Source organism: Lagopus leucura, unplaced genomic scaffold (genome assembly GCF_019238085.1).
Source record: "Lagopus leucura isolate 7727_CA_CO unplaced genomic scaffold, USGS_WTPT01 Super-Scaffold_100009, whole genome shotgun sequence".
NCBI classification, from domain to species: domain Eukaryota; kingdom Metazoa; phylum Chordata; class Aves; order Galliformes; family Phasianidae; genus Lagopus; species Lagopus leucura.
The window spans coordinates 14,853,515-14,870,499 of NW_024962266.1; the positions used below are offsets into that span (position 1 = coordinate 14,853,515).

Genomic DNA, 16,985 nt, shown 5'->3' on the forward strand with positions numbered 1-16,985 from the left:
AAAAAAAAAATCAATCAGTTGTAGGTAACTGTTAGATCACAGCTTGAACTGGTGATTGAGCACCTGGTGAAGGGGTGTGGCTGGCCCAGGGAGCACAGACAAATTGTTTGCACCTGTGTTCCCCATGTGGCCAGAAGGGATGGACCCAGGGTGGAGGCACCCTGGGCACATATAAGGGCCAGCCACTGAAGGGTGAGTATCTTTTGCACTGCGTGTTTCCTGTGAAGGAGAGCTGTATATCTAGAGAGCCTTCACCAGTTGAGTGAGTGCTAGTGCTCTTTCTGTATATGACTATTGGCCTACCTGTGAGTACTTTGCTTGCTATTGCTTAGAACCTGTCAGAAGTGATTTTGCTTCTTTGTAAGCAGGACGTTGGTTATTTTACTTATTTACTGATATGCTTTGAACCACAATTAATTCTAGTTCACCATATGAAAGGTCAAGGTTCTTCCACCTTAAAATTCCTAGTCCTCTTAGGGGAAGGGGGGCTTTGCTCTCTTTAGATCATTAGAAGTAGAAACTATGAGCTGTAAGGCAGGTCAGCGAGATGTGAGGTGCTCTTGAGTGCTAGTTCTCTGCTCAAAGCAGGTTGAGATTAAATCAGGTAACTCAGGACTGGTGCTATTGTTTTGAATATCTGCAGAGTTAGGAACTTGCACAATTTCTCTGGGATGTGTATTAGCATTTTGTTATCTGTGTGTTTCTTTCTTTATTAAGGATATTTGATTTTGATATCCCTTGTTGCAACTTGCTGACCATGATCTCTCAAGCATTCATTTATGCACCTCTGAGAAGAATTGCTCTTACAGAGCTTCAGAACTTTCAAGAAATGCTGTTCTGTCTTTAGTAGTTCCTTGATATTTTTTTTTAATATATTTTTTAGCATTTTAATTAACTTCATCTGATGTTGATGTAACAGTGGTAAACAGACTCCTATATTTATGTGTAAGAATCAGTTGGCTTTCTTATTTCAGCATGTGCAGTGTGGGTATATTTGGGCTCTGTAAAATGTATACTTTGGATCTGATAATCCCACTTTCAGAAGCTGTTTTATGGAGGATAGTTGTTTTCCTTGGTAGATCATACCTTCTGCTGCAGAAACTCATGGTACCTCATGTACATCATCTCATCAAAGCTGCATGTGCTTTCCTTGAGACAATGGCTGAACATCATAAACCTTAATTTTCATGGTTTGCATGGGCTCAGAGCAGCACAGAGGTTCTGAGCTCTAGTTTATGCTGATTGTCCATAATGTGTCTGAAGCTTATCTTTCTATACCTCATTGACTCGGAGTATATGTATTTGTATAATATGAGAACTATAAATGGAAGGAATGTGCCTATTATCGAACAAGAAATGGATTTTTTTATGGTGATTAGACATTCATTTTTCATTATTAATTTGGCCTTGTTGTCCCTTCCCCCTGCCAGGAGGATTGTACTAGAAAGTTTTTGACTGTATATGTGATTGAAAAAGAAAAAGCTTTATTACTAAGTCTTTTTTGTTAAGTCTGATTTGTTTCTTCTGTTTTGTTTCAGTGTTCTCATAGAAGACAATTGAGATGTGAAGTACAGCATTGGTAAGTCACGTGACTGGTTACTTGTGAAAAAACTGGAATAAATATGAATTTATTGATGTGAAATCAATAAATGCAGATCAAGAAAACAAAATTTAGGGATACTCTAATAAAATGGCCTCAAGTTTCACCAGGGAGGATAGAGATTGTATATTGGGAGTAATTTCTTCCCAGAAAAGACGGTTAGGCAGTGAAATGGGCAGTTGAAGGTAATGGTGGAGAAAGTATCCCTGGAGGTGATGAAGAACCATGTGAGTTGAGGCTCTTTGAGATATGGTTTAATGATGGACTTAGTAGTATAATATGGTGGTTGGACTTGATGATCTTAAGTCTCCTTTTCAGCTTAAGTATTTCTGTGCTTTTAAAATGGCAGATACAGCTGTGCAGTGTTTTCTCAAACACTGTAAGTTATTCTAATTCTGATGACTAGTTCCAAAGCAGAAAACTGTATTAGGTTACATGGAAAAACAACTTATTTCTCTATCACGAATCTTTTTATCAAAACACAAGGACTTGAGGTCTATAAGTAACAGCCTCGTGTGCCAGGTAAATTTCAACCTGTTTCCTTGGTTCTTGGCTGTGAATTCTCTTCTGTGATTGCCTACTTTCCTATCTTCTCCAGTCAGTTGTCTCCTGCTGTGGACAAATGGAAAGAGTATTCTCTTCTATTTTCAGTATAAACAAGGGAATGGATTAGTCCTTGTTTGAAAGAGAATGTTCCTCTAATTTGGGATTAACAAGATAAGTTGCTTGAGAAGATGTAGCTTGCATTTTTTTATATGATATTTTATGAAGTGATTTTAACTACGTATTACAGAGGAATGCAGAAGAGTACAGAAGAAGTAAGTAGCTGTTCATATTAGTAGTTTATCAACAATCTTTTGATTCACACTAGTATGGCTTGGGATCTTCCTCTAACCCTCACTTATTCTTGCCAGAAGTATATTAATAGGTTAAAAATACCTTACTGTCAGAATGAACTGTCAAAAATTAATGCTGGACCCTATGCTAAAAGGAACTTTCACTAACATCAGTCAGACACAGTCCACCTGGGAGGACGCTATTACTAGCTGCTTATAATTATGCATGTTAATCCTCTCATGAATGTCACATAGCAAACTGCAGCTTCTGTTATCTTTTGCCTTCCTCTCGTCATCCTTCTTGTCCAACCAATTTTTGACTCCACTGAAGTTTCTCCTTTGAAGTGGGTTTATTCTTTTCAGCTCTAGCCCAGGCTTTTCTGCATATGCATCTCCCAGCTGCATTCCATAGGTGTATGTTCCAGATGCATGTGAGGACCAAACAATTACTGTGTATGGGAATACATCTGGAAAAGGGAAATACCTCCTTGTTATCATATGGATGTTCACTGTGGGTGAGGAACTACTGTAAGGAGTTGTAGCAAGAAGCAAAGTAAACTATTTTAAGCTGTTTTCTTTTACTTTTGCCCTGAAAAACTAGGAGTTTTAAGCATACATTCAAGACATTAGCAGCTGCTTGTCTGAAGTACTGTGCTCAGTATTTTATTATAGTATTGTGCACAAGCTGTGAAGCAGGCCAGCACTGATTCAGGATTTTGCATCCATATACGTGGATTCTCTGCCTTCTGACATGCTTTGCTTTGATATCATTTTTCTTTTATGGTGATCTGTTTTTCAGTTAGTTCAGGACTAAATTCAGTTCTGGTGGATAAGATTCAGGATGAGAGATTGTTCCTCTTTCCCATAGGAGAGATCTGCTCTGCTCACTTGGTTTTCATAAGGTCTGGATTTAGAAGGGGCATGGGGATGCTTAATCTGGGCAGATGGAGGAGTTACAGTTCTAGTTCTATCTTCATTCCTGTGTAAATCCATTCCAGTATAAAGTTGTTAACCAAAAAGCAGCCATTACATTGCTAATATTTAAGTACATTGGACAAATGACTGTAAAGCAGCCCATAACTGTTTTCTAGTTCTGCCTCACTTGCATATTAAAATCATCTTTGATAGTCTCAATGTCGTAGTTGTGAAAAGTAGCCTGATTCTGTTGTCTCTATTAAATGCTTCTGATTTAAGTGGCAGTAGGCTTTTTGCTACTCATCAGGCAGTTTACTAATTCAGAAAACTCCAGTCATCAAAGGCTCTTTCTTTGGTTGTAACACAATCATTGTGACAGTTACAGGTAAGAGTATTTGGTGGAAATAGCTCAAGGGTTCATTCTTTCCAGAATATTTACTTTACCTGACATATCTTTCCTGGGTGTCACAGTAATTAGTCATCTGTATATTATTTGAGGGAAGCTGAGGTATATTATTCTTTCTGTATAAGAAACAGCTAGGGGGTGTGTAATGAAAACAAATAATAAAAGACCTTTCGTGTTGAAGACAACTTGCTAGTAAAGACAGTGCTCAAAATAGAACTGTGTATGCGTGTATACTTTATGTAGGTCAGAGAACATTGGTTTCCTTCAAGATTACCTGAAAATTTTTACTTAAACTAGTGTAAATGATCTCTAGCACATATACATATGAATCTTAATAGACTAATTATTTGGGCTGAAATTTTTCTTGAATTTTATATCTCCTGTGTTATTGGAAATGCCTAACAAAATCTACTGTCAAAACACGATCTGTCCTTGAAGTACTAGTTCTTGAAAAAAAATTATATTGTTTGTTTTTTTTCTGTGAGCTTAGATGACAGAGATCTGTCCAGTGACTCTAAGTGTTACTTAGTGAGCCATGGAGTCATCAGTGTGATTCTGGCATTTGTGGAGAGCTGGATAAATCTGAATTCTTAAGAACTTGATAATCTACAAATATAAAAGTGAAATTTAAAATCAGGGTGAAATCCTGGATAAAGCACTCAATAAGCAGTTCAAATATCTCAACAATTTTTCCTTTTCAGTGTGTGCCTTCAGGCTCTTTTAATTGCATGCTTTTCAAAACTTGCTCCAGAGACAGCATTATTAATTTCTTCCTAGATTTTAATACAGTACTCAACACTACAGTCCTTAACAAACCATTAATGAAGTTATTTTCATAACACCCTGGTGAAATGAGGAGGAATTATTGTCCTCATTTGACAGATGGAGATCGGGACATAGCAATTCAAGGTTGAAAGTACCTACTAATTTGGGAACCCAGTCTAAGACATCCTGCTTCAGCCTCTTTCAGAACACTTAACATCAGGCAGTGTGCTGAATGTACAACTTCCTTTAACTTCAGCTGCCTTTGGTGGGTAATCAGCACTTGGAGCAAGCCAGAGCTCAGGTTTCAAGTCAGGCACTGAAGCACACGAGGAGCACAACTATGTGTGAAAATACTGGGTTTTAAGACTCTTATCCCTTATCTGATAGTCTGTCCTGTGATAGCAGTATAGGCTTCAAACCCAAGGCAACTTTTAAACTACCTTAAATAGGAAGCCTTTTTTACTTCCCCTTTCTCCCTGCATTCCTCAGTTGCTACATAGCTCTGAACTTGGCAATGTGCAGAGTGCTTCTCTTCATCAGGTAGTACCCTCCTGACCTGCATGGTTACATCCCAAAGGCATGTCCATGCCATGTGCTGAATCAATTATGGCCTTGTGGAAAACTCAGTTTGTGACTGTTTAACTAAGTCCACTTGGTGCTGTGTTCCCCAAACACTTGTTCTGACTTTGATCACAAGCAACTGAAGCCTGAGGTGTATCAAATGGGGCTAACTGCAGAGTACTAATGAGATGATAAGCATATAATAAAATGGCTCTGCATATGTTTCTGTAGGCAGATGTAATTTGAGCTGTAAAGATTTAGTGCTTACTTTACTATTTCCTCTCATTCCCTGTCACTTATCCCTTATTTTATACTTACATCCAAAATACTGTAAGGTGGGGACTACTGTTTTCTTTTTTGTATAAAACTTTGTGTAGTGTTGCCTTGATCAAAGAACCTCATCTTCCCCGACAGAATGAATAATGTGAACCAAATAGTTCTTCTATATTCTAATAAAAAAGTCTCTCAACTACTTAATTAAAATGCTTGTTATAGAGACTGACCTCAGAGCTAGTGATCACTGACAGTTTGCTATGTGAATTGCCCACCTAGAATGTTCAGGGAGAGTTGCAATTTGTTCACTAACTTTTGTTTCTCTTAAGTGAATTTAATGTGTTTTATACTTTTCAATTTACTGAAGTGCTAGTAGTTTATTAAAACAGAACATTAACTTGACCTGTATACCTATGTCACAGGACTGTTGTGAAGATTATTAATTAGATAATGTTTGTAAAGCACGTTTTATAAGTGAGAAGTGCTATAAAGTCTAAGTATTATTATTGCAGTGTGATAGAGATCACAAAACACAAGTGAATTAGCTGTAGGTTTAATCCTTATAAGGCAAAGCATACCAGGGGCAAAATAACATTGCAGTTATTTTTCTTACATCCAGCACTTCATTAACTACCACATACGGTTATATAACTCTGTGAGAGTCTAACTTAGTAAAGTTTATAATCATAGCAGGAAAAGTTCTCACGGGTTTTGTAGCAAGACTTGTACGTACAGCCCTTAAGGTCATACAGAGTTCCTCCAGCTATGCAGTGCTGGTGACTCCAGCTGCATGCAGGGACATCATTGTGTGCTTTGGCTCTCTCAAAGTTAACCCCTCTTTGCAGGAGTGATTCTATGTTAAATAATAAATGTAGGTCTGCAAATTGGCCTTATGCCATTGAATGATTATGGTTATCTATATCTTAAAATTTTTCTGTGCTTTGTCTTGCCAACTTTCTTCTGCAGTTTGTGTTTCTTTCTTTGCTTTTACTGAAGATGTGAAAGATGCACCTGAGTAAATAAACTTGATTTGAGCCAGAAAACTACAAATGGCCTACAGGCAAGCTCAGGTGTGAGCAGGGTTGCTGAGGTTGCTGCATGAGGCTTGCTCAGGGGTGGCTAAGATGGCCTCCTGTGGAAAAGCTGGGAGGGTACAGGTGGTTTGATTGCAAGCACAAGCCCCATGTCTCTGTGCATGGATTCTGGTGATTTGGGGATGTGAGTGTGAGGGGTGCCAGAATGAAAAGTAGTTAAATAGGAAGAAGGTTAGGTTTAGGGATCTACTGATATCTTTCTGTTAATACTTGGGCTTTTGTGTATGGGTACAATTCCTGTGTGGGTGATGCAGTGACAAACATGAGCTTTCTCTCAGTAGAGGAAAGAGAAGTTGCACTCCATTTAAATTGGAACCAGCTGATGCCAAAAGCCAACTGGATGGGGAGGGGATTATTTATAGTCAAACCAGTGAGGGGAGGATTATTTATGGCCAAACTTGGAAGCAAGGCATCAGGTGGTGAGGAGCCCTTGGGTCAGACAAAGACATCTGCTAGGAATGTCAGCAATACAAAGGTAACCCTTTATCCAATGGTGAATGATAGGACAGAAATTACAGCTGACCTGGAGGGAGAAAGGTTGCAGAGGCATGTTTGAGGGAAATAACAATGTGTCAGACAAAGGAATTAACTGAAAGTAGGCATGTTGCCAAAAATAATATCTATATACCAATGAGAGACTTAAAGTTAGAAATAGGTGAACTATGGGACTGGGGGTGGGAGAGGACTGACTTTCACTAAGTGTAACTTAAACCGGATGAGATGGATGCAGTACTGAAGTACATAATTATTAGCTGGACAGAATAGATCAGACACTGGAGTACTTTGGTACATGCTTATGAACTACGTGGAACAGAACAGCCATTAGAAGGATTTTGTGTAGTAGCATTCCAGGTGCTTTTCTCTCGGCAAGTCAGATAATATTTTAGTGTAAAGATGTGGTAACTTGATGGTGATTTAAACTTCCTTTCTTCTAGTACAGTGTCTTAAATGTTTACAGTGCATTCTGAGCTTCATTAAGTTGTCATTTTTATTTAATGATATTCCAGTTTGTGCTATCTGTTGCTACTCAAGAAAAAGATGCTGAAGACCTAATTCTTAATCTTGCTAATGCTGAAATTACTATGGTGTTATGTAGCATCTGTAAAAATGTGCAGAGGCCTACTATGCAAGTTTAAAGAACGGTTGCTGTTAATGAGAGTCAGTCCCTGAGTGTGTAATTGTGAAGATGAAAGAGGTAACGGACTCTCGTAAAACAGTAATGGGTTTTATCTAACTGTATATAAATAGCTGTTTGTGACAATAGGGTAAGGTTCAGAGAACCAATTTATTGACAGCTGAGACTTTGTAGATAAGCTGGCTTTGAAAGACACCAAGAGGAGAGCATCCTCAGTCATACATGATAAGCATGAAATATGAAACTGGTCAAACAAAATGTTATGCATCTCATGGCAATGAGTTCTGTATGGTAATTATGTGCTTCAGATGATTGAAAAGATCAGATGTTTGGAAAAGGAGAAAACAAATTTTGTTGAGCCAAATCACAATGTCAGTAAGCTAAGACAAAACTTATAGCCTCTGGGCATGAGCAAAGTATGTGTGGGATGGGGCTCCAAGGGAACTCTTATTATGTAATTTTCCTCTTTTAAGTTTTGTAGCAATGGGTACTGATGCAATAAGATCTGCTGAGGAACTGTTCCTTTGCAACTGTGCTTGTGTAGGAAGGGAGGATGGGGGTGGCAAAAGCATGTGCTGCCATTCAGTTCATTTAAACAGTTTCAGAGAGCACAGGTAATGTATCCTTACTGTAGCTGACTTTAGGTTTTGGCTCCTCAGCTTTATGGAAGTATAGTGAAGTTATCCTCAGATCCCAGCCTCGCACAGATAAGCCAGCAATGAATTCTGTGCAATGAGGAGTCCTAGACAATTTTTCTGCCACCTCACTGCTTTTTTTTCAAATCTTAAAATTGCAAAATTATTTTGAAATGCACGAGTACATAGATCCTACTCAAAAGTACTGATTCCTTGCACCAAAGCATCTATGGCACCTGCAGAGGTGGCAGTAAGTGCCAGGTCTGCTTCCCCCTGCTCCCAGTGCAGCCTGAGCCCACACAGCAGGTGTACCTGCAGCCCTGCCCTGCATTCAAGTGGGGCTGCGTGTGTCCCTGAGGTGCTTGCCTCTCCTTGACTTTGTTCTGCATAGCAAGATAGAAAACCTTTCCCAGCCTGAAGTGAGGGAATCTTACCATCAACAAAAATGGCAGTAAACTGCCACTAGTGTTTTTGTCATTTCCAAGGTAACATGTTTAATCCTGTCTTCCTCTATTGCTTTGCCTGATGGCTGCTGCTCTAAGCATTGAAGTCATCTGGATGGCAATATAGGATGAAAAGCACAGTAGCCACACCATAAGTACTGTGGATTTGAGTAAGAAATTATTTTTGCACTGCCTCTTTTTCGTACTTTGAATCATGAAAAGTAGTCAGCTAATTACCTTCCATGGTTACTGCTATTGTAATATGTGTCTGTTTGAAGTGCAGAGATAATCATCGATTGTACACTTTTGACTACACTATTACTGGTTACAATACCCACATTGTGTTTACATTTTTGCTTTATAACACTTAGCTATTGTGGTTTTAACACGTAGTAATTCAGTGAATACTGACTCCATGCAATGCCCTTGCCATTTCACTTTGTGGTATTAAGTGTTGTTTTTCTGGGAAGGTCTTGAAATGTGGGGCATTATGTATGAGTTATGCTAATTTGTTAGGGCAATGAATACATTAATTTCATTAGTAAATGGCCTCAAAGCAATAATTACCAGTGTAGGTGTGTCAGAAATGATCATGTTCAGTTTTGCCAGTTAATTATTAAGATTTTGTTCTAAGGGACCAAGATTTGACATCCAGCTTCAATTTGGCCATAAATGAAAGTCTGAAGTGTATCAAGCTGAAGAAATCTAGCCGAGAACTTGTTTTGCTCTTAGAAATTTTTACCTTTTCTCCAATTGTGCCTGTCAATAAACTGCCAAAATAATTAGTGCTAGTGATAGGAGGCTTATACTGTACTTCCCAAAAAGGCACAATCATAATGAAAATAGCAATTGCACTTTCTAATTCCTCTCATTTTGCCTCGTGTTACAGAATGTTGATACTCTATGATAGTTTTAGTTGCTAGTGCAGCACTTGAAATGGCTTCAGTTTATTGTTAAAGCTGAAGTTTTTTATTGTTATTTTTTTCTTAATGCAGTTTACTTCTAGTGGTCTAATTAGGTTTCTAAGTAATATCCATGAACTTCTTTAGCTTTACATGGCCAATACTGCAAAGGAGACAAATAGAGGCACCTGTGCACCTGAATTAATTTCCATGTGTGACCTTTTTTTTAATTATAGTGGACCTGTTTAGAGCACCTAATAAACTACTGTTCAGTAATATGCTTTTAAGCACCTTATGACTGTATTTTTTTCCAAAGAGAACTTAGGAAATTGTGCACTTGAACTGAGATAAATTTGGAGGACTCTTGTCATTTTAATAATGAATAATGTTTTTGTCTGTGGTCTGCTTTGTCCTTCTCTATGTGCCTCCTTTATTTTACAGAGATCCTCTGTTCTCTTCATAGAAGTTATGGCTTCTTTCAATATATATTTAGTTTCAATTGCAAGGCAGAATACTTCAGATCACTGTAGAATAATGCTTTAAAAAAAAAAAGTGTAGGACACTAGCCAAGCTCACCAGATTCAGTGCAGAGGTCATCTTTTATCCAGTCTACATATAATCTGCAGATTTTGCTTCTTGACCTTATTTTGTAACAGCAAGTAGAGCTGGTGGATAATATTACATACAGCTCCTTAGATTTACAGATACAAAGAGAGGGTGTCTAATTATCTATCTTTAGCATGATTGATAACTTTCCATTAGTTGAGCTGGTCTTCAGTTTGCTTTGGGACCAATATAAGCAAATGTAACTCATCTCACAGTGAGTTCTGGCATGAGTATGGGCAGCCTGGTTAATTTAACTTTCTTGTTGATCTTCTAACTGTGCAGCGAAAAATCAAGAACAGTGTGTGATGTTATTACAGTCATTACAGGCCCAAGATGCCTGATCCTTTTGCAGTTTCTAGATGGCTTTTTTTCTGCACAGCTGTGGGCTTTTTAAAGCTGTTCCAGTATGTTTAGGGACTGAGAAACCAGGGGAAGGAGTTCCCTTCTGTCTCAAATTGTTCCCTTTTCCCAAGATATTGTGAGAAAATGACTCCTCCTTGTTTACTAGGCAATTAAGTAGAATGTATTGGCACTTAGTGTTCAAACATATCTAGAGTGGTGCAAATCTATCAGAAGAATTTAGGATTACTATTCACCACAGAGGTTTTGGAATATGAAGTAAAATGTAGACAAAATCCTTTCTTATATTTTATTCCTGAAAGATAAGTCCCCTGGGAAATCAAGTTTTGTAAAAAGCTGTCAGTGGAGAAGAATTTTTCTTTTTACCAGATGATTAAACACACTAGTGTTTCAGAGAATAGGTTGCCAAAAGGTCTGTTACTTACCTGCATATTCATGTTTGTTTTTTGGTTGGTTTATTTTTGTTGTTACTAGTATTAATCTGAAGCATGTAAGGATTGCTTTATTACTTATGGCATAGTTTAATAAAAGTTTAGTGATGCAAAGGAGCTGGTTGCAAAGATGTTCTTGGCACATAAGCCCCCCCTAGAAACTCACAGAACCAAATGCTAAGTAAAATAAACAGCTTGACTTTCTACTGATGTTCTATAGCCACCTTAAGGGAAAGGTGGGGAGAAGGGCTATGTTGCCATGTGGATTTAATTCATGAACTTCCACTTGAAGTGCTCCAAAGCAATACAGTAGTTGAGCCAACTTTCCCTGCTAAATCACAAAAGAAGGGTTTTTTAACCAAATACAGGGGATCAACTGCAGCTGCAAAGAGGAAATTTAGAATTATCATCATACCAGTATCAGAAGGTCCTTTATATTTATAGCTTCATAAAAGTTCACAGCTAGAATATTTGCTGCCAACTCATAAAAAACCTAATGAAAATATCTGCAGTTTTTTTCACAGACAGTGGCTTCTTAATCCCTTAAATCCTGATGAATTCTTGTATTCAGAACATTTGCGAAAGAGGAGAGTGAAGGACTTCTTGTTGCGTTCTTAGAGTAGGTCACACTTGAGCTTGTTACAGGACAAACTGCTGCAGTTTTACATGGGTAATATTGCCACATTCCAAATGTACCTGTTAACACCAAGAGAAACGTTTGGTGGTGTTCAGTGTAAAAGAAGTTATGACAGTGTTCTGCTTTTGTAAAGGTAAATTTCTGCGTCGTTTAGGTAAACTTTACAACGTGGTTTAGAATCACGACAGTGGTTATTGCTTCAACATTAAGAACAACTGTAAGCAGTAAGTTTCTTTCAGATAAGTAGTAGTATTCAGTGATGAAAACCTAGTTTTAATGTACCTCGAAGGATGTTGTTACTCAATAAGTCACAAGTTCTGAGCCTTTGTGACTAAAAGCAGAAAGATTTTTATTTACATTCCTAAAACTATGAAAATGTATCTATTTTTCTCTCCAGCTGCAGTGGAAAAAAGCTTCCAAAAGAAAAGCTGATGATAGTGATGAATTAGGTGAATATTTCTCAGGATAACATGAGTTTGGGTGGCTCGTCCAGTTATTGATCATCTCCCCTTCTTCTGGATACTGTCATGAGTTTAACATCAAGGCTGCTCTGAAATTGTCACTTCTAGAAGATTATTCTGTTCCTTCTTCCTTGCAACCTGATCTAATTGAAGACTTTCTCCCAGGGAAAGCATATACTGTCTGAAGTTTCACAAATGATCTTGGTACACATTTTTTTAAAAATTAAGCTTGGAAATATCTGTGAAAACTTATAGATAGAAATGTTCTGGGTTATAATGTGTCATTTGTTGCCATCAGAATAGAGAAAGCATATTTCACAAACAATGTTTCCGCTTGTATTACTGCAGAAGGATTTACCTCTCTGAAAGAGGAGCTTCCATAGTCAGAGGAACTAAACCGAGGTCATAGCATCTTTCTAATTTTGTATTTGAACATATAACTATGACTCCTAAAAAGTAAAATTTCTGAGCTATGATTTGCTTGAGCATGGCACTTGTAACTAAGAAAATCACAATGAACTCTAAAGCTCTGTAAACAGCATTATCTTTTATGAACCGTGCTGAGTGAAAGTGTTTGAGTAGAGGGTAAGCTCTGTTATTTTCACCATGCTGGCTCTTCAGCTTCCTTGAGCTTGTGAACAAGTATCTACATACTCATGAAAACTTACTGATTTTTTTTTTTCTGCCAAAGAGTAATAGTGCAGTGGAACACAGTCTCTTCCATAGCTGTGAGAGACACACCTAACAGAGCTGAGCTATTCCCATTCTGGCTGTCCTCTCAACCCAAACTATTTTATCATTTCGCATGTGGTGTGCCTCAAGCTGTGAAGCTATTTGTTGAACTAGGCCATGTTACTTCTTGAGAGGAAGATAAATGTTCCATATTATCCTTAATTTCCATATAATTGTTTTAATCTTTGTTTCATAATAAATGTATAAAAATGCCCTGCAGCTACCTCTTTGTTTGGCATTGTAGGTGAACATTTCCATCCTGCTCAAACTCTAGATGAGACAAGTCTGCTTCTTTTTCCACTCACCTGAATGGTTCACAAGACACTCCAAAAATAATCAGCTGTTCGCACTGCAAAACTATACCTCTGCATGTGAAATTTGCAAGGCTGCATTTCTCATCCATATCATTTTGGATATGTTTAGCAAAACAGATTAGGACTACCAACAGCTTTGGCTGGAGAGACATGCTCCTGCAAACTCCACAGAACATTTGGCTGTCTCTGGGTGATCATATGTTCTAAGCTAAAATGAAACGGGAGGAGTAAGGTGTAAGAAGGAACATCATACCTGAACCTTAGCAGTTTTGTCTTGCATTTTGACTGCGTGTTTATTCAAAAAAATGTGAACAAGCTGTTTTTGGTAAAGAAAATGACAATGTGCTGAAGTTCTGGTGGGGTCAAGATTTATGGGAAATGACATAGGAGTCCTGTATGGATTCCTTTCAGTTTGGCACTCTACGTAGATGTTTTATGCCCTGTTAATGACAACCTGTCTCACTTAGATCCTGGTGACCAGCTGTCCTCAGCCTTCACTATATGACTCTAATTCCTATTTATGTTTTCAGCAGTCTTCGTGTGAGGATGGTTACATCCAGATGCTGTTCCATCCATACACCTGAGCTTTGCTCACACAGGCTACAGGTGGGATTCCCTTGAGACTCAGCAGCTGAGGAGCATGCTTCAATTCTTCCACATCAGCCAAATACTTAGAGATTTAGCAGAGCATATATCAGTAACTGGAGGAAGGTCCCAGAGTTTTACTGTTTATTTCTGCAAAAGTTACAGCGGTGACAACCTATCTGAAGCACAACAAAGCATCATAATCTCATTGTAAAACATTTGTGGGATGCCATAAGAAGCCTAGAGGTAGTGTAGTATCGCGCAGTATCTTTCCATAAAGGTATTGTTTGTTTTTGATGGGGAGTTGTAGAATTGCTGAAATTAGTGGAGTGAAAGGCTTTTCTGTGCCTGTCTAACAGAACTGAGAAATATGAAAGCTTCAAATAGCTCTTTTACAAGCTGCTTTCAAGCCTGAAATAGAGCCTAGTCTTGAGGGGAGGGGAAACAAGCATCCTGATTCCATCAGATGTCAATTTTTAGTTCTGTGGTCCCTTTAATAACAAGCCCAGTGGAAAAAAAGGGAAAGTTGAATGAATACATTTTTTTTGACATTTTGTTTATTAGTATTTTATCTAGGCTAGTAGTAAATGAATAGACTTGTCAGCAGAAATCTCTTGGTGAAACAAATAAAGAATCTTAATAGGCAGAGAGAACAGAACTAACAGCAAATTGCTCACAAAGAGCTCTAATTTATTGGTTTCCTTTTCATGAAGATCCTGTTCTGGATTCTGGCTTTGCCAGAAGAAACAGCTGAATGACTATATGAATTGTCAGAAAGAAACTGCTGTGAGAAAGGGGAAGACTTGAGGAAAGTCTATTGCTGTTAACACTTTCCTCAAAATATTTTTTTTCTACGGAGTAAAAAGTTTTCTTGGTTTGATTTAAGCAATTCTATGGAAGTAAATTTTCTTTGAATTGAATTTCCTTTTCCATTGTTACACTCTGAACCTTTACTGCTGTAAAGTGACTTTGTCAGCACCTAATTCCAAAGTAGACCCCTCAAAAAATCAAAGAGGAGAAAAATGCAGAAATATGATTGTCTAAAAGTTAAAATATTTTGAATTCAGTACTTCATTGGTATTTTTAGTATTCTATTGCAAACACTCCTGGCTTTCTGATGGAACGAAGAATGAAAAACAGGTTACACAATGTAAAAAGATTGAGGGGGGAGGATAGAACTGGTTCAATTATGTATTGCATGTTGTTTGTATTTTTTTTCTCCTCTATTACCACTATGGTAACTTCTGTTCCAATAAAATTTTGTTCAGTTTTTTGTTCTACTGGAGATACAACCTTAGAAAACTAAACAGGTAGCAACTGAGGAAATGCAGTTTCTTCTGCCTTTCACTTTCTTTGTCTTAAGACTGACAGAAGAGCAACAAGACTTCAAGAATGTTGTATAACAAGGCTGTAGCTTTACATAATGTTTCAAGGAACTATCTGACAATAATTCATCCAGCACATATCATCCATCCTATCATAATCCACTTTGCCAAGGGCCTCTGTCGGCTTTCTACCTCATTAAGCAGGCACAGCACCTTTGTGGAGATTTCACTGCTCTCTGCTCATGTAAAGCAGAGGGGATTGACTTGACTTCTCACTGTTCAAGGGATTCAGAGCTTCAGTCTGTTCTTCAGCTCTTTTTAGTAGATGCTTTCCCTATGCAATTTTGATTCTGGCTTTCTAAATGGACAAGAAGCTGTTCCAAGAAATTCTCTACAAACAAGAATTTGCTGGATTGTGACCCTTCCTTTCTCCTCCTGAAAGAGGAAAGAAAAAGAATGTCTGTCATGTGCACTCACCATGAAGGTGTTTCTCTTCTCAGGTCTGCAGAGACTGTGTGCTGAGGGTTCTAGAGTACAGTAGCTATTGAAAACTGAGATATAAGCCAAGGATTGTAAGTTCTTTTGAGTTATTTGGAGGTAGGAGAGCTAGGAATGGGAAAGGGAGAAAAAGACTTAGTGTGTACTGGGTCAGGATTTCTTCATGCTCTTCTCTGTTAGAACATACCAAGAGAACACTTAGTGCTGGTATCTCATAGTCTTTGGCAGTTTCAAAATTGGAACTATCTCAGCTCAGACAAAGCTTTTCCATTTCTTGGGCTCCCAGAATGGGTTGTAGCCTTCTACAAGACTTTGCATACCACTTTGAAAACTGGATATCTTTCAAAACAGTTGTTGTTACTGTTTTTGTTGGTTTTCTTTTCATGGAAATAGTTTTGATAAACTTTAATATTAGGATAATATTGTTTATCCACATTAACATCAAATTACTTTCATATTTCTAAATGAATATGAAACATTTAGTTCCTCTCAGTAAATTCATCTCTATAGTATAATTAAAAATAGACTTTTATACCAACTCTCACATGCATTTCTCAGTTTCTTCTGTCTGAAGGAAAAGAAAAATGTGAATGAAGTATTCAAGTCTTTTTTTTCCTGCCTGGACACTTGTTTTGGTGTGAAGATATTCAAGAATTTGCTTTCTCAAGCTACTTTTCATAATATTTTATCAGATGGTCTTAATTTTCTGAACGGTGTTATCTTTTCAAGTTGGCATTAGTCTGGGCTGCAAGTTTGCACACTCAAGATTAAAGAACATAGCAGTCTTTCTGCTTGTATGTGACATTGTTCTTCGGTTCTCTATGAACCCAAGAAACAATTCCTTACAAACAGATTTACTTGGCCCTTCAGATGACTTTGCTCTCCTGTTTTTTTTTTTTCTTTTTCAACCATGAAAGATTTTTCTGCTGTGTTCTAAGATGCACTGAGGCATAAGCAAGCGCTGTTTTCTACGCATATTGGATATATGTATATATGATATATATGATTTTATTTTAAATTAAATATGATTTTAATTTAAACTGCAGTAGATGGGACATGGATGGGTTATCATTAGGAGTGGTGAGGGTGGAGGCTTTTGACTCAAGTAGACTGCCAGGGATGTGCTGTTTTCCTTTAAATTACCCAGCCAAAAGAGGTTGCATTGGAAGAGATGCTGAGGTGGATGTCTATGGAAGAGCTGTGAAAGTCAGTCGCTTGGTATTTGGAAGTTATTGAGTTAGCAGTACTTCCTACTGGAATGCGAACAGCCTGGCAGGTTGTTTTCACGTTTCCGTTCTGTTTTTCTTGTCCTTAATCTAACCACAACTAATTGAATGAAAACCTAGACAGAAGTGAAGCAGTCTAGTTTCATCACTGTGCATATGCAGACTTGTTGAAGCACATCCAAGTCATGATGCTGTCTGTCCCTTCCGTTTTACCGCTGACTTATTGCTTTTGTCAATAATCAATG

General features: G+C 37.8%; 1 long non-coding RNA gene across 1 annotated transcript; it reads left to right on the top strand.

Moving 5' to 3' along the window:
* The first annotated feature begins 220 nt into the window (after window positions 1–220).
* Window positions 221–14,909, top strand: LOC122181478. The gene is made up of 3 exons (XR_006179441.1): window positions 221–305; window positions 1,539–1,579; window positions 13,637–14,909. It is a non-coding gene; the product is annotated as an uncharacterized LOC122181478 (long non-coding RNA).
* The last annotated feature ends 2,076 nt before the right edge of the window (window positions 14,910–16,985 follow it).